We start from the raw sequence: 10025 nt of genomic DNA, 5'->3' as shown, positions 1-10025 counted from the left end.
GAGGGAACAGTATGTAACCTGACAGCAGAGGGAACAGTATGTAACCTGACAGCAGAGGAACCTTATGTAACCTGACAGTAGAGGGAACAGTATGTAACCTGACAGCAGAGGAACCTTATGTAACCTGACAGCAGAGGGAACAGTATGTAACCTGACAGCAGAGGAACCCTTATGTAACCTGACAGCAGAGGGAACAGTATTTAACCTGACAACAGAGGGAACAGTATGTAACCTGACAGCAGAGGAACCTTATGTAACCTGACAGTAGAGGGAACAGTATGTAACCTGACAGCAGAGGAACAGTATGTAACCTGACAGTAGAGGGAACAGTATGTAACCTGACAGCAGAGGGAACAGTATGTAACCTGACAGCAGAGGGAACAGTATGTAACCTGACAGCAGAGGGAACAGTATGTAACCTGACAGCAGAGGAACCCTTATGTAACCTGACAGCAGAGGGAACAGTATGTAACCTGACAGCAGAGGGAACAGTATGTAACCTGACAGCAGAGGAACCCTTATGTAACCTGACAGCAGAGGGAACAGTATGTAACCTGACAGCAGAGGGAACAGTATGTAACCTGACAGCAGAGGGAACAGTATGTAACCTGACAGCAGAGGGAACAGTATGTAACCTGACAGCAGAGGAACCCTTATGTAACCTGACAGCAGAGGGAACAGTATGTAACCTGACAGCAGAGGGAACAGTATGTAACCTGACAGCAGAGGGAACAGTATGTAACCTGACAGCAGAGGGAACAGTATGTAACCTGACAGCAGAGGGACCTTATGTAACCTGACAGCAGAGGGAACAGTATGTAACCTGACAGCAGAGGGAACAGTATGTAACCTGACAGCAGAGGGAACAGTATGTAACCTGACAGCAGAGGAACCCTTATGTAACCTGACAGCAGAGGGAACAGTATGTAACCTGACAGCAGAGGAACCCCTTATGTAACCTGACAGCAGAGGGAACCGTATGTAACCTGACAGCAGAGGGACCTTATGTAACCTGACAGCAGAGGGAACAGTATGTAACCTGACAGCAGAGGGAACAGTATGTAACCTGACAGCAGAGGGAACAGTATGTAACCTGACAGCAGAGGGAACAGTATGTAACCTGACAGCAGAGGGAACAGTATGTAACCTGACAGCAGAGGGACCTTATGTAACCTGACAGCAGAGGGAACAGTATGTAACCTGACAGCAGAGGGACCCTTATGTAACCTGACATCAGAGGGAACAGTATGTAACCTGACAGCAGAGGGAACAGTATGTAACCTGACAGCAGAGGGAACAGTATGTAACCTGACAGCAGAGGAACCTTATGTAACCTGACAGCAGAGGAACCTTATGTAACCTGACAGCAGAGGAACCCTTATGTAACCTGACAGCAGAGGAACCCTTATGTAACCTGACAGCAGAGGAACAGTATGTAACCTGACAGCAGAGGAACCTTATGTAACCTGACAGCAGAGGGAACAGTATGTAACCTGACAGCAGAGGAACAGTATGTAACCTGACAGCAGAGGAACCCTTATGTAACCTGACAGCAGAGGAACAGTATGTAACCTGACAGCAGAGGAACCTTATGTAACCTGACAGCAGAGGGAACAGTATGTAACCTGACAGCAGAGGGAACTTATGTAACCTGACAGCAGAGGGAACCCTCTGAAAACTTCTGCTGAGTAGAGAGAGGCAGTGAAACAGGGTTGAGAACCGACGCAGACAGACTCTGATGCTTGATTGGTAGGCAGACCAGACTGGAGGTCTATAGAGAGAGAGGTCACTCTATCCAGACCAGACTGGAGGTCTATAGAGAGAGTTACTCTATTCAGACCAGACTGGAGGTCTATAGAGAGAGAGAGGTCACTCTATCCAGACCAGACTGGAGGTCTATAGAGAGAGTCACTCTATTCAGACCAGACTGGAGGTCTATAGAGAGAGTCACTCTATCCAGACCAGACTGGAGGTCTATAGAGAGAGAGGTCACTCTATCCAGACCAGACTGGAGGTCTATAGAGAGCGAGTCCCTCCATCCAGACCAGACTGGAGGTCTATAGAGAGAGTCACTCTATCCAGACCAGACTGGAGGTCTATAGAGAGAGTCACTCTATCCAGACCAGACTGGAGGTCTATAGAGAGAGTCACTCCATCCAGACCAGACTGGAGGTCTATAGAGAGAGTCACTCTATCCAGACCAGACTGGAGGTCTATAGAGAGAGTCACTCTATCCAGACCAGACTGGAGGTCTATAGAGAGAGTCACTCCATCCAGACCAGACTGGAGGTCTATAGAGAGAGTCACTCTATCCAGACCAGACTGGAGGTCTATAGAGAGATCCAGACCAGACTGGAGGTCTATAGAGAGAGAGTCACACTCTCCAGACCAGACTGGAGGTCTATAGAGAGATCCAGACCAGACTGGAGGTCTATAGAGAGAGGTCACACTAGTCTCTGTGTGTCAGACTAGATCGTCTTCACGCTGTATTAAGTACTGTACTGGAAGTCCTGTTTTGGATGACACAGATCTGATCTGTGGGTATTTGGCAAAGTCAAATGCACTTCTGAAAACCCTTCAGGGAAATCCACTGTTTGCATTAAATGAAATAAGCATCAGTAACTAATTAAAACCCCCAAAATGTGTCCGGTATATTTACATTTACACGGACATCTCAAATTAAATTAGTGAAGTTGGTAATGAACTAAGAAGAGATTGTAGTTGGCTGTGCTGCTGACGGCAAACAAGCTGAGTATTCATGTGTTAATTCAGCAAGGACACAACTGAATGTGAATCAGCTGGGCCTTGTATCACAAACAGCATCCTATTCCCTACATAGTGCACTACATTAGACCAGGGCCTATAGGGGCGTAGTGAACTAAAGTATATAGGGAATAGGGTGCCGTTTTAAATGCAGACAGGATGTTTTTGCTGACTCACATATCAAGAATGTCCCGAGGCTCAATACAATAGAATTATATATTAATGCCAGGCTCTATATAAAATAATTATAGATTAATACCAGGCTCTATATAATAATATATTAATACCAGGCTCTATATAATATAATTATATATTAATACCAGGCTCTATATAAAATAACTATAGATTAATACCAGGCTCTATATAATTATATATTAATACCAGGCTCTATATAATATAATTATATATTAATACCAGGCTCTATATAATATAATGATATATTAATACCAGGCTCTATATAATATATTAATACCAGGCTCTATATAGTATAATTATATATTAATACCAGGCTCTATATAAAATAACTATAGATTAATACCAGGCTCTATATAATTATATATCAATACCAGGCTCTATATAATATAATTATATATTAATACCAGGCTCAATACAATAGAATTATATATTAATACCAGGCTCTATATAAAATAATTATAGATTAATACCAGGCTCTATATAATATAATTATATATTAATACCAGGCTCTATATAATATAATTATCTATTAATACCAGGCTCAATACAATATAATTATATATTTATACCAGGCTCTATATAATATAATTATATATTAATACCAGGCTCTATATAACATTATTATAGATTAATACCAGGCTCTATATAATATAATTATATATTAATACCAGGCTCTATATAACATTATTATAGATTAATACCAGGCTCTATATAATATAATTATAGATTAATACCAGGCTCTATATAAAATAATTATAGATTAATACCAGGCTCAATACAATATAATTATATATTAATGCCAGGCTCTATATAAAATAACTATAGATTAATACCAGGCTCTATATAATTATATATTAATACCAGGCTCTATATAATATAATTATATATTAATACCAGGCTCTATATAATATAATGATATATTAATACCAGGCTCTATATAATATAATGATATATTAATACCAGGCTCTATATAATACAATTATAGATTAATACCAGGCTCAATACAATATAATTATATATTAATACCAGGCTCAATACAATATAATTATATATTAATGCCAGGCTCTATATAAAATAACTATAGATTAATACCAGGCTCTATATAATGATATATTAATACCAGGCTCTATATAATATAATTATATATTAATACCAGGCTCTATATAATATAATTATATATTAATACCAGGCTCTATATAATATAATTATATATTAATACCAGGCTCAATACAATATAATTATATATTAATGCCAGGCTCTATATAAAATAACTATAGATTAATACCAGGCTCTATATAATGATATATTAATACCAGGCTCTATATAATATAATTATATATTAATACCAGGCTCTATATAATATAATTATAGATTAATACCAGGCTCTATATAATATAATTATATATTAATACCAGGCTCTATATAATATAATTATAGATTAATACCAGGCTCTATATAATATTATTATAGATTAATACCAGGCTCTATATAATATAATGATATATTAATACCAGGCTCTATATAATATAATGATATATTAATACCAGGCTCTATATAATATAATGATATATTAATACCAGGCTCTATATAATAAAATTATAGATTAATACCAGGCTCTATATAATATAATGATATATTAATACCAGGCTCTATATAATAAAATTATATATTAATACCAGGCTCTATATAATATATTAATACGGGGCTTTATGTTACGGTTTTCTTGTGGTGAAGGAGAGTCGGACCAAAATGCAGCGTGGTATTCTTGATACATATTTAATGAAGACGAAAAAACGAACAATACAAAAACAACAAACGAAACGTGAAAACCTAAACAGCCTTATCTGGTGACAACAAACACAGAGACAGGAACAATCACCCACGAAACACTCAAAGAATATGGCTGCCTAAATATGGTTCCCAATCAGAGACAACGATAAACACCTGCCTCTGATTGAGAACCACTCTAGACAGCCATAGACCTTGCTAAAGAACCCCACTAAACTAAAATACCTACGAAAAACCCCAAGACAAAACACACCACATAATAAACCCATGTCACACCCTGGCCTGACCAGAATAATAAAGAAAACACAAAATATAAAGACCAGGGCGTGGCAGAACCCCCCCCCCCCCCCCCCCCCCCCCAGTAGGCTCTGGCAGATCCTTCTTGGCTGGTGGTTCTGGCAGATCCTGGCTGACTGGCGGTTCCGGCAGATCCTGGCTGACTGGCGGATCCTGGCTGAATAGCGGATCTGGAAGATTCTGGCTGACTGGCGGCTCTGGCTGCTCCATGCAGACTGGCAGCTCTTTTTGGGTTCCATTTTGAACCCTTTCCACAACCCTTTCCACATGCAACTAAAACATGGTTTTACTTGGAACCAAAAAGGGTCATCCTACGGGGGACAGCCAAAATAACCTCTTTTTGGAAGCCTTTTTTCCCCCTAAGAGCGGGTCTCCTAAAGCTCTATGGGGTCGTGAGATAGACACAAGGCATTATCATAATCCATAAAGCTGCTGTAGACAGGGTAGCAGGTGACGACCTCCTGTGAGAGGTCACAGCAGTGTACAGTATCACTCTAATGAAAGATTGTCCCTCCTTCACAGATCTTCTGAACTCGCTACGTTGGGTTCAAGAGGCTATGGGTCGCATACCAAATGGACACCTATTCCCTATATAGTGCACTACTTTTGGCCAGAGCCCTATGGGAAATAGCACGACATTTGGGATGGGCACCTACATCTTGGAGTAGGAGGAGAGACATATGCTGTTGGACATCCAGCTATACTGTCGTATATATTCTGATACACTGTAGTATACACTCCGCTATACAGTAGTATACAGTCTGATATGCTATACTGTAGTATACACTCTGATATACTGTCGTATACACTCTGATATGCTATACTGTAGTATACACTCTGATATACTGTCGTATACACTCTAATATACTGTAGTATACACTCTGATATGCTGTACTGTAGTATACATTCTGATATACTGCCGTATACACTCTGATATACTGTAGTATACACTCTGATATACTGTAGTATACACTCTGATATGCTGTACTGTAGTATACATTCTGATATACTGCCGTATACACTCTGATATACTGTAGTATACACTCTGATATACTTTTGTATACACTCTGATATACTGCCGTATACACTCTGATATAATGTAGTATACACTCTGATATACTGTAGTATACACTCTGATATAATGTAGTATACACTCTGATATAATGTAGTATACACTCTGATACACTGCAGAATACACTCTGATATACTGCAGAATACACTCTGATATACTGTCGTATACACTCTGATATACTGCAGAATACACTCTGATATACTGCAGAATACACTCTGATATACTGCAGAATACACTCTGATATACTGTAGTATACACTCTGATATACTGTCGTATACACTCTGATATACTGCAGAATACACTCTGATATACTGCAGAATACACTCTGATATACTGCAGAATACACTCTGATATACTGTCGTATACACTCTGATATACTGCAGAATACACTCTGATATACTGCAGAATACACTCTGATATAATGTAGTATACACTCTGATATAATGTAGTATACACTCTGATATACTGTAGTATACACTCTGATATACTGCAGAATACACTCTGATATACTGCAGAATACACTCTGATATACTGCAGAATACACTCTGATATACTGCAGAATACACTCTGATATACTGTAGTATACACTCTGATATAATGTAGTATACACTCTGATATACTGTAGTATACACTCTGATATACTGCAGAATACACTCTGATATACTGCAGAATACACTCTGATATACTGCAGAATACACTCTGATATACTGCAGAATACACTCTGATATACTGTAGTATACACTCTGATATTTATTTTACCTTTATTTTACTAGTCAGTTAAGAACAAATTCTTATTTTCAATGACGGCCTACCGGGGGAACAGTGGGTTAACTGGTCTAGGAACAGTGGTTTAACTGGTCTAGGAACAGTGGGGTTAACTGCCTGTTCAGGGGCAGAACGACATATTTGTACCTTGTCAGCTCGGGGATTTGAACTTGCAACCTTTCGGTTACTAGTCCAATGCTCCATGTTAGTATACACTCTGATATACTGTCGTATACACTCTGATATACTGTCGTATACACTCTGATATACTGTCGTATACACTCTGATATACTGTCGTATACACTCTGATATACTGTAGTATACACTCTGATATACTGTCGTATACACTCTGATATACTGCCGTATACACTCTGATATACTGTCGTATACACTCTGATATACTGTAGTATACACTCTGATATACTGTCGTATACACTCTGATATACTGCCGTATACACTCTGATATACTGTAGTATACACTCTGATATACTGTCGTATACACTCTGATATACTGTTGTATACACTCTGATATACTGTAGTATACACTCTGATATACTGTAATATACACTCTGATATGCTATACTGTAATATACACTCTGATATGCTATACTGTAGTATACATTATGATATACTGTAGTATACATTATGATATACATTTGGACATCCAGCTATACTGTAGTATACACTGATGGCTTAATCAATAGATCTGTGTCCTTCAGCTTCAATGCCAAGTGCCTCATTAAGAGAGCCCTCTCCTTCACGTCCAGTCTCACATGCATGGGGACTATCAGTGCAAATACATTGTGTGGCTAAATCCCGCATAAGCCTATTTCATGAACCCATTTACTGAGAAATTCATCAAGACAGCTTTCACGTTTGTTTACCAAGACAAAAAAATAGAAATATGAAGTCCTGTTCAAACCCTATGTCGTAAGAGTTCGTTAGTATGCTACGAACATGTTGTAATACATGTTAAGAAGGTGATAGCTGAAATCAAATCAAAATCACATTTATTTATGTAGGCCTTCTTACATCAGCTGATATCTCAAAGTGCTGTACAGAAACCCAGCCTAAAACCACCAAACAGCAAGCAATGCAGGTGTAGAAGCACGGTGGCTAGGAAAAACTCCCTAGAAAGGCCAAGACCTAGGAAGAAACCTAGAGAGGAACCAGGCTATGAGGGGTGGCCAGTCCTCTTCTGGCTGTGCCGGGTGGAGATTATAACAGAACTTGGCCAAGATGTTAAAATGTTCATAAATGACCAGCATGGTCAAAAAATAATGATCACAGTAGTTGTCGAGGGTGCAACAGGTCAGCACCTTAGGTGTAAATGTCAGTTGGCTTTTCATAGCCGATCATTAAGAGTATCTCTACCTCTCCTGCTGGTAGAGATACTCTTAATGATACTCTTAGCTGCTCCCTGACATTCTGTTCCATGCTAATCATGTTAATCATTTGAATCATGTTAATCATGTTAATCATGTTAATCATGTTAGTCATGTTAATCATGTTAATCATGTTAATCATGTTAGTCATGTTAATCATGTTAATCATCAAATCAAATCAAATCAAATTGTATTTGTCACATACACATGGTTAGCAGATGTTAATGCGAGTGTAGCGAAATGCTTGTGCTTCTAGTTCCGACAATGCAGTAATAACCAACAAGTAATCTAACTAACAATTCCAAAACTACTGTCTTGTACACAGTGTGAGGGGATAAAGAATATGTACATAAGGATATATGAATGAGTGATGGTACAGAGCAGCATAGGCAAGATACAGTAGATGGTATCGAGTACAGTATGTACAAATGAGATGAGTATGTAAACAAAGTGGCATAGTTAAAGTGGCTAGTGATACATGTATTACATAAGGATACAGTCGATGATATAGAGTACAGTATATACGTATGCATATGAGATGAATAATGTAGGGTAAGTAACATTATATAAGGTAGCATTGTTTAAAGTGGCTAGTGATATATTTACATCATTTCCCATTATTAAAGTGGCTGGAGTTGAGTTAATCATGCTAGGCATGTTAATCATGTTAATAATTTGAATTATGTTAATCATGCTAGGCATGTTAATCATGTTAATAATTTGATTCATGTTAATCCTGTTAATCATTTGAATCATGTTAATCATGCTAGTCATGTTAATCATGTTAATCATTTGAATCATGTTAGTCACGTTAGTCATGTTAATCATGTTAATCATTTGAATCATGTTAATCATGTTAATCATGTTAGTCATGTTAATCATGTTAGTCATGTTCATAATTAGAATTATGTTAATCATGTTAGTCATGTTCATCATTTGAATCATGTTAATCATGTTAATAATTTTAAAAGGCATTCATACACATCATAGTTGTTTACTCTATGAGATCAAACAGATCTGGGACCAGCCTAAGGACCATAGGAGTTGACAAGACAACACAAATAGGTCTGAGACCAGGCTAGGAACCATAGGAGTTGACAAGACAACACAAATAGGTCTGAGACCAGGCTAGGAACCATAGGAGTTGACTAGACAACACAAACAGATCTGGGACCAGGCTAGGGATCTCTACCAGTACCCGTGTCGTATGTTTCCCCTATGAGCCCTCTGGTGGAAAGTAGCGCACTATATAGGGGATCAACTTTCCACCGACTTTACTCTGTAACTAAAGGGTCACAATGTACCGAGTCAAATCATGACTTTGTGGCTTGTCAAGTATTGCCTGCGTTACGGAAATGCACCGTTTCCTTGGTGACCAACCTAGACCTCCGGTCAAACGTCTGGCCTTAATCATCATTAATAATGTGACAAAGCAGCAGAGTTTCAATAATTAAACACAAACATATGAAAACTCCTGAGTTCAGTCCCAAATGGCACCTCATTCCCTCTATTATATTCCCTATATTCTATTCCCTATATTATATTCCCTGAATCCTATTCCCTATATTATATTCCCTGAATCCCATTCCCTATATTCTATTCCCTATATTCTATTCCCTATATTATATTCCCTATATTCTATTCCCTATATTATATTCCCTGAATCCTATTCCCTATATTCTATTCCCTATATTCTATTCCCTATATTATATTCCCTGAATCCTATTCCCTATATTCTATTCCCTATATTATATTCCCTA

The sequence above is a fragment of the Oncorhynchus mykiss genome, chromosome 21 (genome assembly GCF_013265735.2).
Source record: "Oncorhynchus mykiss isolate Arlee chromosome 21, USDA_OmykA_1.1, whole genome shotgun sequence".
In the NCBI taxonomy this organism is placed as follows: domain Eukaryota; kingdom Metazoa; phylum Chordata; class Actinopteri; order Salmoniformes; family Salmonidae; genus Oncorhynchus; species Oncorhynchus mykiss.
The sequence above is the reverse complement of the archived record's forward strand: the minus strand, read 5'-3'. Positions refer to the sequence as shown.